This window comes from Cibotium barometz, chromosome 32, assembly GCF_041138505.1.
Source record: "Cibotium barometz isolate CiBa-2024 chromosome 32, ASM4113850v1, whole genome shotgun sequence".
NCBI classification, from domain to species: Eukaryota; Viridiplantae; Streptophyta; class Polypodiopsida; order Cyatheales; family Cibotiaceae; genus Cibotium; species Cibotium barometz.
The window spans coordinates 23,062,755-23,085,288 of record NC_141077.1 but is presented as its reverse complement, the minus strand read 5'-3'; the positions used below and the strand labels follow the sequence as shown (position 1 = coordinate 23,085,288).

At 47.6% G+C, this 22,534-nt stretch overlaps 1 protein-coding gene across 7 annotated transcripts in view; it reads left to right on the top strand.

Moving 5' to 3' along the window:
* LOC147619968 (pentatricopeptide repeat-containing protein At2g27610-like) overlaps positions 1 to 22,534 on the top strand; it is a 70,875-nt gene that overhangs the window by 938 nt on the left and 47,403 nt on the right. The gene's annotated exons all lie outside the window — the stretch shown is intronic.

The following is a 22,534-nucleotide window of genomic DNA, read 5'->3' as shown; positions in this document are numbered from 1 at the left end:
ATGGGGCACCCGTGAGAAGGGATCTGAAAAAATCTGTTGGCTATGGCACTCACATGGGGGGGGGGGGTCAGAAACAATAGCTCCATCTTGGCCTCACAGCCTGTGAATACGTTCTCTCCGCCTGTGGGGCCGGCAATCTCAAAGAAATCCCCAGTGACTATGTCTCCGGCTTGGGTCGAGAAGGAACTTGGCATGTATTGGTACTCCACCCTCCTCTCCTCTATGGATCTGAGCTCTGTACAGGCGGCAGCCAGTTGACTCTCAATCCACAGGCTATCTTGGGAACTCTCCTGAAGTCACTAGAGAGAAGCAAGATCCCGACGAATGCTCCTCTCTTGCTCACTGAATGCCACCAATCTGCTCTGTGTTGCCTCCTATAGCTAATCTTGCATCCAAGGTGCCTGCGGCAAAACTTGAGAAAAAATCCAGGCCCTCCCATATCTGCTCTATCTTGTTGCAAATCTTGGAGTCCTGAATGAGGCTGTCTGGAATCCTAGTGCTTAAGTATTTGTCCTGCCTCCAGGGGTCCTCCAAGGACAAAATAACGAGAGCATGATTGGAGAAGGTGGTGCCTGCCAAGATACCAGTCATGCCCTTGCAACCGCAAGCCCACCCATCCATATTCCACATAGAATCGGGCCAATGCTCCTCCTATTAGAGTGCGAGAAGTAGACTCTCGGGGTTGCGTCCAAACTCTGGCAAATGCCAAGGGTCCTGTCCCATAAATGCCAGGGTCAACTCCTCCCAAGCAGAGTACTCTGAGCTAGAAACTGTAGCCATGTGTCCTCTGAGTCTATCCTCTGCTGACTCTATGATGTTGAAGTCCCCACCTGTCGGCTTGAGGGAGGGACCGACGAACTGTACTCCAGGAGGTGGTTCTGCATGCAGCGATGTTCGAAGCATAAACGTTTAGGAAGCCCACCCAGTCCTCGCCAATCCTAATGGTAACCTAGTGAGCCTGCCCCATGACTATGATGCTTGAGCCAACTAATTGCTGGCAAGAACTGCTCACTGACAGTTGGATCTTGTTTCTCAACAACCCTACAATAAAAATGAATTAAAAAGTAGTCACTTCACTATTGGCAGTGTAAAAAGGAGCAAGCAAATTGGCTACAAACTAGTCCCACCTATAAGTGGTCACACTATCCTCGGTATGGGATATGGACTAGGCTCACCACCACACGATGGCATCGCCAATAAGGTGTCAGCTAGCCAATGTAACTTATTTGACGTATGTACTGTTGAAAAGTATGCTTCAAATTGGCTAATCCAAGGATGCAAAGCAAAAGGGTGGAGTTTAAAAGGGTGGAGTTTACCAACATACTTATTGAAGGTGACCTTTTTTGGAAAAGGGTTCACCCAGCTAGGAGTTGTTCTTCGATCGAGAGCCAAAAGGCCGGCCTCATGCTGTACTTGTCATCGTTGTTCGTCTTCTCTTCATCGGGTCTCTTCAGCTTGTTGTTCGTCCCTTTGTCGGTTCTCTTCTATGATTCAAGATTCTCTCAAGATTAGTCTTGAGGGTCATGCCCAATTGTAACTAAAGCCTTCTACGATTCAAGATTCACTCAAGATTAGCCTTGAGGGTCATGTCCAATTGTAACTAAAGCTGCTTCATTTTGGACTCATGCTCAAGCTACAGTTGTGCTGCCTCCATAGCAATATATTGCTCAGGAGAAAGCACGGGAGGTTGGGCTAGTGAAGGAGCTTGTTGGGTGAGTGCTGAAGAAATGGTTTGTGCAGTAGGTGTTTGGGTTTGTGCACCAAGTGAAGAATATTGGTGTTTGTGAGGGTGTAGGACAAGGTGGAGGTGGGGGTGGTGATGGTTGTCAACGACTGGTGTGGCTGCCTGGGCAGTCAATGCGCTTGCCACGGCCTCCACTATGAGACAATCGTGCTCCTCTTGTGTCATCACAAAAGCTGGTGGTGTCGAGGTAACCACCGTCACAGAAGAAGTCATCATGTTAGTGGATGTCGAGGGCACATCTTCCTTGGATGCACTAGAATCAATCTCTCGTCTCATCTTACTTGTCCATAGTAGGAGCATTTAGGATTTTTCCCCAAAGTCAAGTAAACCATCCAGTTTGTGCTACTTACAAGTTAGAGTGGAGCAAAAATAAACCATAAACACAAGAAAAAAAAATGTCATGTGCAAGATATGTGCATGCTCATTCCAAGAGCTGATCTCTGATAGGCAGCAGGAAAAGACACAGGTTTTGGGCATGAGCTAGGCGCTTTGGTGTGTAGGAGTACCCCGGAGTCGAACAAGAGCTTGTTGGCTGGAGCTACAGAGCTGGCCGACATTGTTTTCAGGTCAGGTGGAATATTTTGCTGGCTGACAGCAAGTCTGCCAGGTCTCTTGTACCAGAAAAGCCTATAAAAGGCTATGCCAAGATAGTTGTTGAATTCACTCACTCCTCTAGGGAGCAGGGTCATAGACAAGGGTTTTGATTAGGTGTTTTAGCACCTTTTGGCTAGCCAAGATGTACCTTTTTGTACTATAGAATATACTAAATACTCAACTATCTCTCTCTCTCTCTCTCTCTCTCTCTCCTCTATCTTCTATATGCGTTTTACATCAGGTTGTTCCAAGATGGTGTTTAGGGCTGAAAGAAGACTCCTAGAGCTTCCGCATGTCACATTGGTATCAGAGCTTCAGGCTGGTTATGAGATATTGTTGCTACCCATGTCCCACCCACCCTTACTGCATCACGCATGCATGAAACCATCGCCCGTGTCTTGATCTTTTGATGGTGTGGGAACTAGGCAACATTGGCTCAGCATCAGTCTCAGCAAGGCTAAACACTAAAGGTGTCCCAGATGAAGGTGCACAGTCCAAGGAAAGGAACACATGTAACGGAAGGGCAATTGTAACATGGAATTTTATCAATCATGAAAACTGATCAAACACATGTACATGCCAAATAAGAAAGAGAAATAAACAACTCTGCACAATACAACACACTAGGGGCTAGAAGATGGGCTGAACCCCCCCCCCCCCCTCCCCCTCTTTATGGTTAGATTACCAAAAAGGAGTTTGCTCTAGATACAACTTTACAGGTGCGAGGGATTCTCCATTGGCTAGCACCTGATTCTCCTGGAACAAGATGAAAACAAAAGCAAAACATATGCTGAATTTGATGTTCGTCGTCAGAACAAGAGAGCTTTCCCGGCTTAGAGCACATGCAGGACAACCATGGACAGCCCACAACATTTCCACATCAGCCTGGGACAGCCGTGTAACTCCATCTTCCACCTGTTTGGCTCACAGAGCAAATTGACCAGCCTTGAAGGGCTGTTTTCAGCAGTCAACCAGCTCTCAGTAGCCCCAGGAAGAGTCGACCAGTAGAGGTTTACATGCTAGAAGGTAACCGATCGGCAGAGGAAGTCTCCACACAAATCAACCAGCTTTATGGTGCTCCACATGCCTCGACCAGCGGCTTTTTCAGGGCTGTTAGCAGCCGGCCAACACCAGAAACACCTCGAGAAGTAGTCGACCAGCTCCCTCCTTCCACTTGGTTGATATCCGACGTGGTGGATGGCAGTAGAAAGCTCCAGATTTGGTTGACCAGCTCTCCATGCACCAAGAAAGCATGCGCATGAGCCCAAACTCGAGTTCTTCTCCATAATAGAGCTTGTCCTCCAATAATAACTCAGGCGTGTGCTTTTTAGGTCCAGGATGGGGCGCCTACAAGCAGATTGCCCAAATCATGTCCAGTGCTCGTCTTTTGACCGCCACGTGTATTAAAATAGTCTTTTCCAGTGTGTACAACTTATAAGTTATCTGGTCACTTATAAGTGAGTGTGGACATGGGAGCTGCTGAGACCGGGGCTCTCTCAGCGGCCTCCTTCTTGTGTTGAGGAGCGGGCCAGGCAGCCGCTCATCTGGAGCCCAGCGGTTCGTACAGAGCAGGGTCATATGCTGGGTTCTCGGCCTCGTCTAGCCTGGGGACCTTTAGCGGCAGGCCCAGCTCGTAGTTTTGGAGACTGGCAGGCTTTCTGCAGTCTACCAGAGGAGACCCAGGTGGAGAGGCTGAGTCACTTCAGAGGGGGATTGATTATGAGGGATGATATTCAGGAGGCACTTTCAGAGGAGTGGTTCACACCTCTCGAGCCAGTGGCCCCACGGTGGATGGGAGCCTTTACACAGTTGGAGATCCTGATTGCTGTCAGAGCTAGCACTGAGGATGGCAGAAGCCTCTATTATGAGATTCAGGATGAGGGCAGACTCCAGAGAGTGGAGGTGGAGTCGCCTTTGGTTGCAGAGTGCACCTTTCAGAGGATTCGGGTAGTGGCTGCCGCTTCTCGGAAGTGGCATATTGACCCCGACCCTGCTGATGTGCTCCCGGATTGGCGCATATGGGCATATGCAGCGCGCCCCTTGGCCCGGCTGCAGTGGGACCCCGGAGAGTACGAGTGGCATGATCCTTATGCATCCCTTGAGGCCACAGAGATCACATTTTTCCAGTATACTGTTCGGCTGGGACGGCATATCTTGACGGCGAGGAGGACGGTTTCTCCAGCGGCAGCGGGGCATTGGCGATTGCAGGGACTATCACAGGAGTTCCTGGAGGATTTCTGGGCTCGGCTCTGGGCTAGTCGACAGGCCCGCAGGATCTCGGCTTTTCAGTGGCTGGTCGCCCACAGGGGCTCAGCAGTTGGCACTTGGCTTGTTTACAGCGGTCTTCCGGCGGCCTGCGTCCGATGCGGCCACCCTATGGAGACACAGAGACATTGCCTTTGGGACTGCCCTCAGGCACAGCAGATTTGGCTGCGGATGCTGCGTATTCTGGCCCCCCTCTCTCCAGAGGGTATGTTTACGTGGGGTGCCGCTGCTTGGTCGACTTCGTCAGGGCCTGCTATGGGCTATGAGATGGAGCAGGGCAGTCAGGCCATCAGATTTATTAGGGGCCAGCCTCGCCTGGTTCCGGCACCGGATTTCTCGTCCGCCAGCTGGACACAGGAGAGGGATTTACGATGGGAGCTCCTCAGCAGCCTCACCATCTGGTTCACCTGGAGGGCCCGGTGCTTCACGGCCTTTGAGGGGAGATTGGAGCCACCAGCAGAGACTGTTCGGGGGATTTGGCAGGAGTTGATTCACACCCTGCGAGGACAGTACGACCGCATCCGGGGAGACTCGGATGAGGCGATCTTACGGCGCCAGGCCTTTCATACCACTTGGCGCTGCGGCCCGTTCTACACCCTTCACACGGGATCCCCCCGTTGGCACTACAGGCCACCTGTTTGGCTCTTTCCCCCCCCCCATTGTATGATTTAGCCGCTCAGTCCTTTAGACTGATGCTTGTATTTTGCAGCACCTAGGGAGAGTCTCCCGGGCTGCCATGATGTATTCACTGCTCTTCTCTCTGTTAGGAGCAGGAGAGATCTCTTTTGTAGCCCTACGGGCGTTTTTTACATAACTAATGAAAGGATCTTTTCTCGGAAAAAAAAAAGGTGAGTGTGGACATGCACTAATAAATATTAGTATGTGAAATCATAAAGCTGTAAATTGGGTTTTTAGGGATATTGAACACCTGTAAAACATATGTAGACCACCTGTGAGTCCCAAACAGGTGTGCACATACATGTCCACAGGGTGCCCAAGCGTCCTCGGCCCCATGGACAACACAGGCAGTAATCTGAGGCATTGTCTAGGCAAACAAGACAAGTCATCCAAATATAAAATCAAAGTCATGCATACACATGCGTGCAGCTAGACTGGAAGAAACACCCATTTGCTCAGTTGTATCAAGTAAAGTGTTTAGGGCTTTATGATCCTTTCGGAATCTTCCCAAAACATAAATACAGATAATCACTAGGATAGCTAGTCTCGGGAAATCACATCATGTTGGGCTCCATAAGCCATACATGTAGTGTCATGTTAGGTTCCATATGCTATACAAACACACCATGTTAGGCTCCACAAGCCATACATGTATGTCATGTTAGGCTCCAAAGCCATACAAAGTTCAAACACACCATGTCAGGCTCCACAAGCCATAGATGTGTCATGTCAGGCTCCATATGCCACACATGAACAGTAGAAAAATAGTAGCAATGAGGAATTTTGTGACATTCCTTGTGGCTTCTAAGTAGTTGACCGCAACTGAAAAGCTTCCAGACAGGCCGTCAGAAGTTCGAGATAATCCTGAAAATATTTCTCGTCCATCCATTTTGCACCCATAGCCGAATAGTTTTTAAATTTCACAAGATACTTGCATACTAGCTTGCCTTCCGCATGCTTACGCTCCTTATGAAAAACTATCTGCTCAGGTTGCAATATCTCTTCAAGCTAATCCACCTCTGGTGGATCTTACAAAATTGGTTCCATAGGAGGTGGTCCCACATAAGGCCTTAGCAAGCTGACATGAAATGCTTTATGTATTTTCCAGTGATCGGGCAATACCAATTGATAAGCCACTTCATTTATCTTCTGTAAGATCTAGAATGGCCCATTATACCTGTTCGAAAGCTTAGGATACTGGCCTTCTTTACCTGGCCGCTTCCGAAGACATGCTTTCTCGAACTTAAGTAACACCCAATCACCTTCCTTGAAAATAACCTCTCGCCTGTGCTTGTCAGCTGCCTTTTTATGCTTAGCTTGAGATCTTTCTATGGCTGTGCGAACCTATCAAACGCAGTATCCAAATCTCGGACATACTCATCTACTGCAAAGATTTCATCTTTTGTTCGTAAGATAGGTGGTAGCACCACCTTGCCATAAACTATCTCAAACGGAGCCTTGTTAGCTGAAGAATGCACAGTATTATTGTATGCAAACTCAACCAAGAGTAAATACTTTTCCCAATCTGTTTTCTGCTCATATACATAACACTTGAGCAAATCCAATATGGCTGAATTTGCAATTTCACTCTGACCATCCGTTTGAGGATGATAATCTGATGAAAAATTCAACTTTGTGTCCATATTATCAAACAATGCTTGCCAAAATAAACTAGTGGTCCGAGGAGCTCTATCCCCCACAATAGATTTGGGCATGTCATGATGTTTGAAAATCTGAGCCAAGAACAACTTTGCCATGTTCTTTGGCTTGATTGTGTTCCTCACAACTTTGCCATGTGCTCTGGCTTGATTGTTTTCCTCACATGAATAAAATGTTCCTGTTTGCTAAAGCGATCAACGATAGTCCATATAGCATCATTACCATGTACCGATCTTGGCAAATCCATAATGAAATCCACGGCAATGCTTTCCCATGGTTTGTGTGGAATGGGTAAAGGCTGAAGCAAACTAGGCGTCTTGTGCCTATCGAATTTGACTTTCTGACACACCAGGCACTCACGAACATAAGTTTCAATATCCTTGCGTAAAGTTGGCCAAAAGAAAGATCTTTCCAAAGCGTATGTAGTTGCTAGAATGCCACGATGACCTGCATACGGAGGAGCATGACACTCTCTTTCATAACCTTTTGGCACAATTCTTGGACCACACAAATGTGGTTTTGTATCATTAGAAAACCATCTCGTATCGAATAAGATGGGACAGCAGTACCATATTCAAATTAGCGCAAATAAGCTGAAAATCTGTGTCCAAAGAGTACATATCTCGCATCCCTGACAAGTCTTGATGATAGGTGGTAGTCATTGCGTACACTTGAGGCTTGCGTGACAAAGCATGTGCTACCAAATTCTTCTTGCCCGGAGTATGCAAAATCTAAAAATGAAACATGGACAAGAAATTTGTCTACCTTAGATGCTTTTTTGAGAGTTTAGGCTGTGTGAGAAAGTGCCGTAAACTCTGATGATCTATTTTAACCATAAATTCAGCCCCTAAAAGATAATGTTTCCATGTTTGTAGGGCATGAATAACAGCCAATAACTCTTTCTCATAAACCTGCAAATACAATTTTGCATATTGTAGGCGGTGGTCTTCAAAAGCCACTGCATGCCCCTCTTGATTCAAAACAGCCCCCAAACAATTTCCACATGCATCACACTAGACCACAAAAGGTCTATGCAAGTATGGAATGATAAGAACAGACCCTGAGATGATGGCGTCCTTCAACTTTTGGAAAGCTGTTCTTTTTGAATTAGACCAACGGAATGCAGCTTTCTTCTTCGTTAAATCATGCAACGGAGAAGCCAAGAAAGCAAAGTGTCAAATAAATCGACGATAGTAGGAACATAGACCAATGAAGCTCCTGACTTTATGAATGTTTTGAAGTTCTGACCAATCCTTAATAGCTTGAATCTTTGCAGGATCCATGCATACACCATCTCTTGAAACAATATGCCCCAAATAATGGATCTTTGACAAAAAGAATTCACTTTTCTTTCCATTGATGAAAAGCTTGTGTTTCCTAATCTCTTCAAAAACAATGGCGAGATGTTCCTTATGCTCAACCTCACTCTTTGAAAAGATAATAATATCATGAAAGAAAGTTCTTGTGAACTTGCGGTGAGGTCTAAAAATTCTGTCCATCATTCTATAGAATGTGGCGGGAGCATTTGTAAGACCAAACGGTACCACCAAATACTCATAGAGCCCAAATGATGTTCTGAAAGCCGTTTTGTGTACATCTTGAGGTAGCCAATCTCTCCCAACACGGGGTGTACGTCCGGAAATCTGAGACAAGAAAAATCCTTCCAAGGCTGAGTGCCACTCTTAAGATCAATGTGACTGAAACATGCAGCTCTCTCAAGCTTGTCAAGAATATCATCAATTCTAGGAATCGGAAACCTGTTCTTGATGGTTATCTTGTTAAGGGCCTTGTAATCAACACACATTCTGCACGACCCATCCTTTTTCTGCACAAGTAAAACTGGAGAACAATAAGGCGAAGAACTTGGTCTGATCAACCCTTTCTCAAGAAGATCATTCACTTGAGTCATAATTTCCTCCTGTTGGGCAGCACTCACTCTATAAGGAGGTCGGTTAGGAGGGAATCTACTAGTGATTATGTCAATGCAATGATCCTCTGGCCTCTCTGGGGGTAACTGTCCACAGGAAGGGAGTCAACAAAACAATCAGCATAATCAGTTAAGAAATCAATCTTATCTTAATCTATGGGAGTTAGAGAACCATGTTCGACATTATCAGGTACAAAGACCAAGTAAGAACAAGCTGATTTCTTTAAACTTCCCTACCCCTATGAGTAAAGTTTACTTTCTTCTCCTTGTGTAAAATCTTGGGATCCAAACGATAATGCTATGGCATCCCAAGTATCACATCACATCCCGTAAGCGGTGCTACCAGGAAGTCTTCATGATCCAAATATCCCTGAATCTGTATGCGAAGCTTCCCGATGATGTGAGTGACTTTAACTTTCTTGCCCTGAAAGGCGGCATCTGCATGAAAATCCATGCCCATTCCTCGGGCTTTAGCCCAAGAGCAGTAGTCATCTGAATGGATATGAAGTTATCTGTAGAGGCATTATCAAAAAAGAATAAAGTTGTTTGATCCTTCAACTTGCCCCAAGCCTTGCATAAAATTCTGCTCTTTAGCTCATGTGCAATATTACCCTGTACAACGGGTATAACATTCACACTTGGTTTTGCATCATGCACATTATTCCTGGCATAAACTTAGGTGGCTGTCCACTCTTTTTCTGCTCATTTCTAGCTCTGAATTTTCCCTTGTATGAGCTGAATTCTTGCCTTTTTAATGCTCCCTTGCCATGCAGGCTCAACTCTTGTAAAGTGCTGTGAGGATACACTGCTAGGCTCTTCCAGATGATTCATTTTGCAACCCTGACTCAATTTTTTTTTTCTTCTGGTCCTCACTAATCGTCATGAAAGGTGTGACCTTGAGAAGAATCCGCCAAAACTTTGAGACATATGAAGAAACGGACTCGCCTGCATCCTGTGTCAGCCAATCCCATTCCTTCCGTACATCTTTTTCGAAGTGGGGAGGAAGGAACTGATCATAGAATTGCTCCTTGAAAGTACTCCATGTACGAGCAGTTGTTCTATCCAAGAGCTTTGCCATCCACCAATCACTCGCAGTCTCTTTAAGATGCATTCCCACTTGCTTGAGCATAGACTTCTCTGTGAAGTCCTCAGTGCAAAAGGCTATCTCGAATTGCCTTATGAATGCAAGTGCCTTAGTGGTATCCAGCTTTCCATTATAGCTCTTGAATTTGATGTCCTTGTCCCCCGACTTGAACTCTTTGACCTTCTTGCTGTGTCTAGCATCCCGTCGCTCTTGTACATCATCCCCTTCAACATGTCTACGATGGCAGCGATGCCTAGATCTAGGGCTGTTTTCCTGTGCAAAACCCTCCACTCAGGATGGAACTCAGGGAGCAGGAATATACCTAGAAGGTGGAGATATCACCAACAATGCATTAAGATCATCCGCGTCTCTCATATGGGCTGAAAACCCTTCATCATCTACTTAGGTTGCATGTCGATATACATCATTCCCTTGGGCTGCATGCCCTCTCATATCAGTTGCTTCGGCTGCATGCCCTATTTGTTCGGGCTACATGCCCACTCACATCACTTGCTTAGGCTGCATGCCCTCTCACATCACTTGTTCGGGCTGCATGCCCTCTCATAACATCATCAGAATTCCCTTCACGGGATTGCCTGCGAGGTTGCCATGTGAAGACCCACTTGCCCTCATCATCGGAAACAATGTCGCCACGGCTTTTCAAGTAAGCAACAGCCAACTCTCAAGGTTTCTCAATCCCCATTTGTTGACAATTGCATCAAAAGTGACCACATCTGCCTTAACCTGAGACTTGGATTCAATAACCCTCTGTACATCCGGGTCCCTTTGCAACGCATAGAGCTCTTCAAGGTCATTCATCAAAGCATCAAGATCCTGCTGATCTTCAGCTCTAGCAGATAATTGTGGATCGTTACTTGCCAAAGCCCCAACTTGGTCCCTATCTCTATCCTCTTCCCGCATGCGGCGAATATGCGCGATACAATCCTCCACAAAATGATATGAATGGCTGGCCATGACGAATTTATGAAGTCTTCAAAAAGAAAAGAATTTCCGTGCCCCGGAATCGCTCTCTACCAGCTTTCCAAGGATGATATTGAATAAACTGCGAGGGTGCAACAGTGCCCCTACACAGACAGGAGGGCCACAAAGTCTTTCCACACGCTCACTGCTCCTTAAACCAAAGGTAGTCTCTTTTGAAGTGCGACAATAAGACGAGGGCTACCTCAGAATCCCAACCTTCTTTCACGGATAATGACTCCTTGCAGCCATATCTGGCACCATATATGGCATAAGGTTTCTAGAAAGCCAAGCTCTGATACCAATGCAATAGAAGGGCAACTCTAACAGGGAATCTTATCAATCATGAAAAGTGATCAAACACATGTACATGCCAGATAAGAGAAATAAAGAAAGAAACAAAGTTATATTACCATCTACGGAAGACCCCAAGGGCCTATGAGACCAAAAGTAATACAATGGTACCATGGATATACTGGGCCATGGAAAACTGAAAGACAAAGTAAAATGAAAACATCTGACAGTACATGTGATCAACAGATGATCCTGTGTAGATTGAGATGTGCTGTGATTAGCTAAAGACGATACCCGCCTCGGCCAAAACCGATTTGATGGTGGAGTGAATGTCAGGCCTCTGTGATGGGAGCGTGACATATCGGCAGAGAACCTCGCGAATCTGTCTCTGTGTGGTGGAGGGTCCTGATGCTCTAGGTCGGGGACGTTTGGCTCGCAGAATGGATCAAGCTCTCTCACTAAGAACTCTTCTGGGGCGTGGAGCTGGAGCGTGGGTACGGGTGGTGGGCTCTGATGTCGTAGTAGAGGAACTGTTGTGGGCAGTGGATTCCGATGTGGATGTATGTACCACAAAGAAATCTGTGATGGCTCTCTGTGAGGTGTCTTGTCGGAACTGGGGCTGTCTCTCAGCATGCTGCCTCAACACTACATCCCTGTGTTGTCTGAGCTCCATCAAGTACATGCCCAAGCACTTCTGATCCTCAAACTGTATCACCCGTGTGAGTGGTCCGAATCCCTTTCGGAAGAGGCAGTGGAGTCTCCCCTGTATCTCATAGTACTGAGCATATAATGGGCCTCATCTTCTACTGCTCCTGTGATGCATACTGTGCAAGTCCTCTCCTCATGTGGGATATCCTCAGCTCTACCAGTCTCTACTCTAAGGCGGGGGAGGATACCCTGAGCTGGCCGATCGTGATACGCATGGCATGTGACATGTGTATCTGTATGTATCCTGGGATCTCAAAGAATCCATCCTCGGTGAGTCTCAAGAAGTGATCTCTGTAGAACTCACACTTCTTACCAATCTCTGATGGAGACACCCATGTCTGGTGTATGTGTAGCCCGAGTAGATCTAACCGGATGATCCGGTTGATCTCTTGACGTGAGAGATCAAGGTATGGGGAATCCAAGCTATACTGAAACGGGGGGAGACGGTCCATCTGTATGCCATGTACATGAAACCACTCGACTACCTCAGAGTACCATGCATATGTCGGTAATGGTGGTGGCCGTGTCGCTGAGGAGGAGGACGTTGCAGCTCGTCTCAATCGCTCCCTCTCCCTCTCACCGTATAATTGCATAGAGGACTCTAGTGCTAGTCATGGGAGGCGATCTTTGTCAAGCTGTATACATGCTGAATATAAGTGAGAGCGTGAAAAAGGGCATCTGTAACCAGTGGGGCCACCCCAAACTCTACATGTAGAATGTCATGTGGTATAGATGGCTTACTCTTGATCATGTGTGACAACATCATCACCTGTAGCCTCTCTATGCTCCTCCATTGATTGTTCCCTAGGCCTGGCCCCCAAAGGGTTGCACCATACATAGCTGTTGGTCGTACTAGAGTATCGAAGAGCCAGCACTTAGTGCAGGGTTCTTGGAAATGTGCTTGGAAACATTGTCTCTCCATACGGGCTAGGGAGGCATGCCCCCTCGCAAGTTGGTCAGTGGCAGCTGTGGTCATGCAAAACAAAGGGCTTGTAAGAGTGACTCCTAGATACACATACTTCTGTACAATCTCCATTGGGGCATTTCTGTATATGAAAGAAAATCGTGAGGTGACTGCATAAGATGTGTTGAAGACCATAACCATGGTTTTACCCAAATTGATCGTAAGGTCTCTCTCCTTGCAAAATCTGTCCGATGCATTTAAGTGTTTCTGTAAACCCTCGGCTGAATCTGAGATCAAGACAATGTCATCAGCATATAGCAATATGGGCACTATTGTCTGAGCCAATGGTGAACCTCTACCTCCGAAACTATCCACAAATACTGTGATCTCATCAATGTATAGGCCAAAGAGTGTAGGTGAGAGTGGGCAGCCTTGCTTAAGCCCAATAGTACTACATATATCTCCCGAGGTCCCACCGGGTGCACATACTCGGCCAAGTACTGCCTCATATAGTGCCATCACACCCCATATCATCTCATGTGAGAACTGGAGCTTCTGCAAGCGTCCTATTAGACGAGATCGAGGGACGGAGTCAAAGGCTTTGCAGAAATCCACAAAGCAGCAATACACGTCTCTTTGAGGACCTTGCCTCCTCTATGATAGCCCGTAAAGTAAAGATATGGTCCAGCATGGAGAAGTTTCTCCTGAAGCTTGGGTGGCCTGATGCTCTCTTTCCCATCCTCTCTGCCATAGAGCTCATCATGTCCTCTAGTACTGCCCCATATATTTTGGCCATTGTGTGACCAATCATGATAGTCCTGTAGTTACCTGGGTCCATGGGATCTCCTGCTTTGTGGATGGGAACAATGGTGTTGGTAGTCTAGGAGGGTGGGAAGCCTTCACAAAGACTGGCAAGAATGGGAGCCAATACATGCAAAATGTTCCGCGCGTAGATCCTCATGATCTTTTGCTCTCCCATTATGCAGCTTTTTAAGAGCCCTAGTGACATTGGGGGAATCAAAGAGATAAGATGATGTAGGCCTAGGGATGTGTGACATTTGTGGTATAGGCTGGTTTGGCACATCATACAGTTGTTGTGCATAGGCTTCCCAAAGGCTAGGATCTGTGATAGGTGTAGGTGCTCTTTTTTATTCTAGAATGCGCCAAGCTTCTGAGTTGTCCTCGCTCAAAAAGAGTTGGTATAACTCTTGTTCTCGTCTAGCGAGAAATGCCCGTTTCTTTCGGCGAGTGAATGTAACCGGCTCATGCATTGCCCCCATCTCCAAGAAGTGTCTACCATATGATGTTGCATTCGCCATATCCTGGTTGGCCCTTTGGAGGCCCATCTCAGCCCAGTCAATTTCTGACAACATAATGGCATCTCCATGGAAGTCATATGTCTGCACTTGTTCCCCTTTTGTCCGTGCATTAAAGCTTCCTAATAGGAGGACCTCTCCTTGCTAACAGAACTCTGCAATGTCTGCAAATAATGGCGCATAAGTCTCCCCTTTCTCTGTCAACCTGCATGCATATTCTGATTTCTTTGGTGGGAAGTAGCATACTGCAACATGCATCACTCTCAAGCCAGGCCTGGCTAATCGCATCCACATAAAACGAGCCTCCTCATTGTGTCTAACCATTGTGAGCATGCCTCTCAAATGAGGGCGAAACAAGCATGTTGTAACTCGCTGCAGTTGCCCGAGGGACTAGTGTCACGTGCATCCCGCACTTGGATGCCACGTAGACATTTCTGTACAGAAGGTGCAGGACCTGGGATGGTGAACTGGTCCCATGTGAGCCCAGTCCGGGACGAGTCAGCAAGGGATCCATCTCAGTCGTCCGAGGTCAGGTGTGCATTGTCCTGCACATGAGTCCAAGGTCAGGTGTGCACTGTCCTGCACATGAAACAGTGCCAGTCCGCGCTGTGAGTCTCCCTCTAGAATGATGTCAGTGGTTCTGTGTATCTGGTATGGTAACAGATGCCAGATCACTGAGTAGATAGTGGTTAGGACAAGGGGCCAGCCCATAGGGCTACCCCGGATCTTAGTGTGGGCATGGGAATGGTGTGGAACCACCCCCATGAGGGCCAGGAAGGCCGAGGCTGAAACCACCAGCCATGGAGGGGCTGTAGGACAGCCCTAGGGCAAGAATAAGGCAGATTCCAGGAGATTACAGCCTTTACATGGCTGTAGGGCAAGTATGGGGCAGCCCATACAGGCTGCCCAGCCCTTGGATTGTGGGCAAAGGCTGTGCCCAGCACTCTGGAAGCAGGCGCATGATGCCCAGCCATCTAGGGAGTAATGTGCAGCATTTTAGGTGATTTTTCGAGCATTTATTGCTGAATTTTCACAAGTCGTGGGACATTTGTGCTGGCCGCCTGTTTATCTACTGGCCGACTGCTGTTGGGAAGTAGTATAAATAGTGGAGGCCACAATCCCATTCATTTATCTCATCATTCACCAAGTGCTCAAGCAATCCAAGGGGCCAAGACAGCCAAGGGCTTGCTAACGCAAAGGGGTGAAGGACTGCAGGTCAAGGGCAGAGATTTCTCAGCCAAGAAAAGGTCCAAGGTTGCTGTATTTTCTTTTAGATTTTCTCATCATTCTAATAAAGCAAATACACCATCCGTGGTGGGGGCCCTGCAGAGGGTAATTGGAACCCAATACTGTGTCCTCTCCATCTCTCCCTCTCTCTCTCTCTATTTTCTGCACATCTCCTTTTCAGTTTGTGCGTTAATTTCCGTCGCGAAAAGAGTGCTGAATTTTGAGTATTGAAGTTACCGATTCTTCTCTGAAGCTTCCGCATATTACAGTGGTATCAGAGCCTACTTCAAGTACAAAGATTCAGCAAAGAAACCAGAATTTTTTCTCGCTCGTGTGGTTGGTTTTTAGACGCCGGTGGACTACCCCTTTCGGAGTGACTCCTGTCCCTCGAAGGACGGTTGGTTTTTAGCCTCCGGAAGCCTCCGGAAGTCTCCCACACAGATGGTGGATGGTTAGATTGCGTTCCGGAAAGGAATTGCATTTTCCTGCTATGGCGAGCTTCGACGACGAGAGAGACCAAGAACCATGGGACCAGAGTGTACCAGGCAGCCCAGCTAGGGCACTAGGCTTGAGTGTCACAGACATGTTCCAGCAGATGATGCGAGCAATCGCAGAACAGACAGCCAAGTTGGATGAGCAGAAGGCGCAGATCTTGGCTCTGGAGGAGCGTACCCGCTCTCCAGCATCGTGTTTTCCACCCTCTCCTTCCGTATCCCAGATACCAGATCCTCGACACAGGGACCCTCTCGCGGGGTCACAGCCGCAGCCAAGCTCCTTGCTTGAGTTGCAGATACGTGCATTGGAGATCCGACAACGAGAAGACGAAGCCATGCGACGCGTGGAACACGAGCGTTACCTCAAAGCATTGGACGCCAGATTGACACCGGTGGCGCCCTCGAATCATTTTCCGGAGAAAATGAATTTCAATAAGTATAATGGTAAACTCGATCCCACAACTCTCTATTCATGGTTACATCAATTTGAAGCTTACTTTGCCGCAGTTAGGAAAACAGATACTAACAGAGTGATCTTAGCCAGTTGGTACTTGGAAGGTGAGGCCATTCCTTGGTGGACTCAGTGGGCTCATGCCCACACCAGAGCAGGTATGGCAGCTTATGTGTGGGACGAGTTTGTCCGCGACCTTAAGCAGCGGTTTCTACCGCCCCACTACCTTGAGCGACTCGAAGACGAGTTCAGGGGAGCGCGTCAGGACGCGCAACTAGTCCTTCAGTTTGCCAATAGAATTTCGACCTTGTGTTTGCAATTAGGCTTATCTGATACGGACAAGAAAGGGCAGTTTTTGTGTGGCCTGGACATGCAAATCCAATGGGAGGTGCGTATGTTTAGGTCAGCCACCTTTGAGGACGCACTCTCGCTTGCGCAGAGTGCAGAAATGAAACATAATGGTGGCAAGCCCAAGACTTCCCAGCAGGCTTCTCCCAGGGCTACCGCCTCGGGGGGCAAAAGCCAGAACCAGACTGGGTCTTCCCCAGGACAGAGCCCGGGAGCCTCTGGCTCCATGAACTCGAACAATGCGTCTAAGCTTACTCTTGACCAGAAAGCGAAGGCAGGCAAGACAGGTAGCAAGTTGAGTGCTGAGGAGCTTTCTCAGTACAAGAAGGAGGGTAGATGTTTCTTTTGTCATACAAAAGGACATACTTCGGGATTGTCCGAAGATGCCTCCAAAGTCCGCCGCCGCCGCCTCCACAGCTTCCGTGGTGAGCTCCGCTCCCACACAGACCCCAGCGGCTATCCCTAGTTCTTCAAACCCTGGTGCTTCAGTTGGAGCAATTATTAGCCGGGAGCTCGAAGATAAGCAGAAGGGCGCCCATGACCAGGAGTATGAGCGCAACGAATTGCTCAAGTCCTTTGGCTACATAGGTGGCCAGAGAGTCGTCGTCTTGTTTGACAGCGGCAGCACGGAGGATGTGGTCACGGAATAGGCCGCTAGGTGTGCCCGTTTCGATTTGACTTCGGTGGACAAACAGGTTGAGGGTTTTAGCACAAGCATGACAATGAGTGTCAAGTATGAAGCTCTAGGTGCTAAGTTAGTGATTTAGGGCATAGAGTTTGTGCGTAATTTTATGGTTGCCCCTCTTGTAGGAGAAGACATAATTTTGGGTATTCAGTGGTTTCACAAGTTTCTTCCTGATGTCAAGTGGGACAAGCACACGTTCCAGATCAATCGGAATGTGTCAAACGTCCCAGTGACCATTAAGTGTGAGCCAGGAATTCCGAACTTTCCGCTCATAAGCCACTTACAAGCTAAGCGAGCAGTCATCAGGAAAGGCGCGCAGTGTGCAATGATTTACATCCAGACAGCCCAGACGGTGGCCAATGCTTCCGAGAAGTACTCGGTTCTCCATGAAAAGTTCCAAAAGATTTTTATTCGGGACAGCCTCCCTCTCCAACTCCCCCCGTCCAGATCGGAGGACCACAAGATTGACCTCCTCCCAGGCCCGGAACCCCCGAGCAAGTTTTCGTATCGCCTTTCCAAGGCAATGGAATCGGAATTGGACCGCCAACTCCAAGAATTGTTTCAATCTGGCTTCATCTGCCCCAGTGTGTCGCCATTTGCAGCACCGATCTTATTTGTCAAGAAGAAAGATGGGTCTTCCCGTTTGTGTGTCGATTATCGTGCACTCAACAAGCTAACTATCAAGAGCAGATTCCCGATGCCTCGAATTGACTATATTCTCGAGAGGCTGAATGAAGCAAAGGTGTTCTCGAAACTTGATTTAAAGAGTGGATACCACCAGGTGCGGATTGTGGAGGGGGACATCCCCAAGACAGCCTTCCGTACAGAACGGGCCCACTATGAATTTGTGGTCATGCCATTTGGCTTATCGAACGCCCCAGCTACATTTAACCGCATGATGATGGGTGTTTTTGGGATCTGATTGGAAAGTGTGTGTTCATATTTCTGGACGACATACTCATATTTTCAGCTACGGTTGAGCAGCATGACGTTGATGTGGAGAAATTCCTTACGTTGCTGGAAAGCAACAAGCTCTACGTCAATGAAAAGAAGTCGGAATTTTATCTGTTCCAAGTGCATTACTTGGGATATATAATTAGTGTTGAAGGCATTCGACTTGATCCGGCTAAAGTGGCCGAGATTGTCAACTGGGAAGTACCTTAGACAGCCTATGACATTAGATCTTTTGTGGGTATATGCCAGGCATACTCCACTCACATCGACAAGTTTTCTGACCTCTCGGCAGATCTCACCGATCTGCTAAAGGGAGTGAAGTCAAGAAGGCAAAAGATTCGAATGACTCCACGAGCGTTGGAGGCATTCCAGAACCTCAAGGTGGCTTTATCAGAAGCGCCGTGTTTAGCTCTTGCCTCGTGGGACGACCCATTTCAGGTGATCACTGATGCGAGTAACATCGCTATTGGAGGTGTATTGCAACAAAATGGTCATCCAGTAGCTTACATGTCTCGTAAGTTACTGCCCGCCGAGAAGAACTATTCAGTCTATGATCGTGAACTCCTAGCAATGATACAGGCCTTGAAACATTGGAAACATTTCTTGTATGGCCGTGACTTCGAGGTTCGCACTGACCATGAGGCATTACGCTGGATTCAGACGATGCCAAGTGCACAGTGGAGTGATCGACAACACCGCTGGAGTCGGATATTCCAGTAGTTCGGTGGTATGATTGAGTACCTTCCAGGAAAGGCCAATCCAGTGGCCGATGCTTTGAGTAGGAAGGGACAAGTGTCTACGATTCAGACCACTAGACTTGATCTTGTTGGTACAGAACTACAGGACATGAAGCACACGTACGCAGATTCCGAGGAATTCGGTACACAGTGGGAACAGGCATTGGATGCCACAGGACCATGCCATTTTCTGATATGCGATGGTTGGCTTTTCTACAAAGGCCGACTATGTGTCACGAAGTCATTCAGGGCAGCTCTTCTCCATGATGCCCATGACGCCATTACAGGTGGTCATAGGGGCATAAATTCGACTCTGGAGAAATTAGAACGGCAATACTATTGGCCAAAGATGAGGCGTGATGTGTTTACATATGTACAACGCTATGACATTTGTCAAAAGGTGAAAGCTCCTCGTGGAAAGAAGATAGGGTTGTTACAGCCCTTGCCAATTCCTGAGGGTCCTTTCCAAGACATTTCCATGGACTTTGTCACGAATCTGCCTCCCAGTCCGAGTAAGCGTAATACGCAGTGCTTAACTATTGTTGATAGGTTTAGCAAATTTGTTATGCTTATTCCTTGTAGGGCCAATGTGACCGCCGAGGATGTTGCCCAGTTGTTCATTCGGCATTCGTACCCGATTGGCGGGATTCCTAGAACCATAGTGTCAGATCGAGATGCCAAGTTTACCAGTCATTTTTTTTGGAGGGCATTGTTTGATAATTTTGGTACTAAGTTGAATTTTTCTAGTGCATTCCACCCACAGACAGATGGCCAGACAGAGATATACAACCAGTTGGCCTTTGATGTGCTGAAGTGTTATGTCCACGATCAGCAAGGTAAGTGGGAATCGTATTTGCCTTTAGTTCAAGCTGTTTTGAATGACTCTTTTTCTTCAGCTATTGGCAGGACTCCATATGAGGCAGCGTTTGGAAGACCTTTCCAGTCGTTGTTAACCAGGTCTTCGTCTTCAGTACGGGAGGCGAACAGAGTGACGGAGTCTTACCAGGAGATCTTAGAGTCAGTAAAAGACAGATTGGCTAAAGCGCAAGAGGCCTACACTCGACAGGCCAATAAAGACTGAAGGGATATGAAGTTTTCGGAAGGGGATTGGGTTTATCTTCGGATAATGAAGCAAAGATTGAAGCAGGTGGGCAAGCTATGCCCAAAGTTGTCTTTCAGGAGCTTCGGACCTTTTCCCATCCGGAAAAAGATTAATGAGGTGTCTATGGAGTTAAAGCTACCTCCGAGTTGGACTATGCACGATGTATTTCATGTCACTTGGTTAAAGCCATATGCAGGTCCCTTCAGAGGTCAAAGACGAAGCGGAACCAGACATTGCGGATGAAGCAGAAGTTTTGGTTCCAGAAGAGATCCTTCTGCACCGTTTCAAGCATGGCTCAGGCCGATGACTACGATAGTTCCTCACGAAGTTTCAGGACCGAGGAACTCATGAAGCGGTATGGCTCGACAAAGAGTTTTTCGAAGACTATCCGGCGTTATTGACGGATTATTTGGAGGCTATGCAGCTTCCGTCAAGTTAAGCAGAAGGGGATGTCACGTGCATCCCGCACTTGGATGCCACGTAGACATTTCTGTACAGAAGGTGCAGGACCTGGGATGGTGAACTGGTCCCATGTGAGCCCAGTCTGGGATGAGTCAGCCAGGGATCCATCTCAGTCGTCCGAGGTCAGGTGTGCATTGTCCTGCACATGAGTCCGAGGTCAGGTGTGCACTGTCCTACACATGAAACAGTGCCATCCCGCGCTGTGAGTCTCCCTCTAGAATGATGTCAGTGGTTCTGTGTATCTGGTATGGTAAGGATGCCAGATCACTGAGTAGATTATGTTTAGGACAAGGGGCCAGCCCATAGGGCTACCCCGGTTCTTAGTGTGGGCATGGGAATGGTGTGGAACCACCCCCATGAGGGCCAGGAAGGCCCAGGCTGAAACCACCAGCCATGGAGGGGCTATAGAACAGCCCTAGGGCAAGAATAAGGCAAATTCCAAGAGATTACAGCCTTTACATGGTTGTAGGGCAAGTATGGGGCAGCCCATACAGGCTGCCCAGCCCTTGGATTGTGGGCAAAGGCTGTGCCCAGCACTCTGGAAGCAGGCGCATGATGCCCAGCCATCTAGGGAGTAATGTGCAGCATTTTAGGTGATTTTTCCAGCATTTATTGCTGAATTTTCACAAGTCGTGGGACATTTGTGCTGGCCGCCTGTTTATCTACTGGCCGACTGCTGTTGGGAAGTAGTATAAATAGTGGAGGCCACAATCCCATTCATTTATCTCATCATTCACCAAGTGCTCAAGCAATCCAAGGGGCCAAGACAGCCAAGGGCTTGCTAACGCAAAGGGATGAAGGACTGTAGGTCAAGGGCAGAGATTTCTCAGCCAAGAAAAGGTCCAAGATTGTTGTATTTTCTTTTAGATTTTCTCATCATTCTAATAAAGCAAATACACCATCCGTGGTGGGGGCCCTACAGAGGGTAATTGGAACCCAATACTGTGTCCTCTCCATCTCTCCCTCTCTCTCTCTATTTTCTGCACATCTCCTTTTCAGTTTGTGCGTTAATTTCCGTCGCGAAAAGAGTGCTGAATTTTGAGTATTGAAGTTACCGATTCTTCTCCGAAGCTTCCGCATATTACAACTAGGGCCTTTGACACACTTGTCGGTACCATCAAAGCATATTAAAACATTTAATCATGGCCACAGCCTTAACACATATCCATCATCACTTTGCATAAAACATGAAAGCTGGACAAAATATCCACATGCCGAAAATGGAGCTTGCACGTGTGACACCGCATAGAGGCCGGTATGGGCAGACCCCCCCCCTTGGAGTATTTTATTACCCAAGGAGAATAATATCATGTACAAGCTTTGAGGGCCTTACTCTCCCCACGGGAGATGCTGGATTATCCATATACAAATGCGCAACCAGTCCTTCAGTTTGCCAATAAAATTTCGACCTTGTGTCTACAATTAGGCTTATCTGATTCGGACAAGAAAGGGCAGTTTTTGTATGGCCTGGACACGCAAATCCAATGGGAGGTGCGTATGTTTAGGCGAGCCACCTTTGAGGACGCACTCTCGCTTGCGCAGAGTGCAGAAATGAAACACAATGGTGGCAAGCCCAAGACTTCCCAGCCGGCTTCTCCCAAGGCTAACGCCTCGGGGGGCAGAAGCCAGAACCAGATGGGGTCTTCCTCAGGACAGAGCCCGGGAGCCTCTGGCTCCAAGAACTCGAACAATGCGTCTAAGCTTACTCCAGACCAGAAAGCGGAGGCAGGCAACATAGGTGGCAAGTTGAGTGCTGAGGAGCTTTCTCAGTACAAGAAGGAGGGTAGATGTTTCTTTTGTCACACAAAAGGACATACTTCTCAGGATTGTCCGAAGAAGCCTCCAAAGGCCGCCGTCGCCTCCACAGCTTCCGTGGTGAGCACAGCTCTCACACAGACCCCAGCGGCTAACCCTAGTTCTTCA